Genomic DNA, 518 nt, shown 5'->3' with positions numbered 1-518 from the left:
AGAACAATCAAGATTTTGAGAAAAATGAGCAAATAGGTATAATATGTTACAAAATACCACTCATTCAAAAGTTGAGTAAAAAAAAAAGAATTTTCCAACTATATCTACTTCTTCGAAAATAATTGGGTTCGAAAGAGATTTTCTTTTGAGTTGATAAAGTGGAGTTGTGAAAACTTACATATGCGCATAATGTTTTCTCATGGCAGAACTTTTAGATGTGCCACATGAGCTTTTAGGTGGCACAATATTTGATGAAGATGTAGGAGTCTATTTTAATATATATATATATGATATTTATGTGGGAGTCTATTTTAATATATATAATCTATTTTAATAAATTTTTATCTAAAAGAAAAAAGTTTGAAAACATGTAATGATGGAGGAAGAGATGGAGAAACATTTAAAATGACGCAATATATTAATTGATAGTTAAAACATAGAAAGAGAACCGTTATCATTAATGATGGAGGAAGAACCGTTATCAATAATGATGGAGTAACAATGAATGTCGAATAACT

This window comes from Cicer arietinum, chromosome 4 (genome assembly GCF_000331145.2).
Source record: "Cicer arietinum cultivar CDC Frontier isolate Library 1 chromosome 4, Cicar.CDCFrontier_v2.0, whole genome shotgun sequence".
NCBI lineage: Eukaryota > Viridiplantae > Streptophyta > Magnoliopsida > Fabales > Fabaceae > Cicer > Cicer arietinum.
This window is presented reverse-complemented; position numbering follows the sequence as displayed.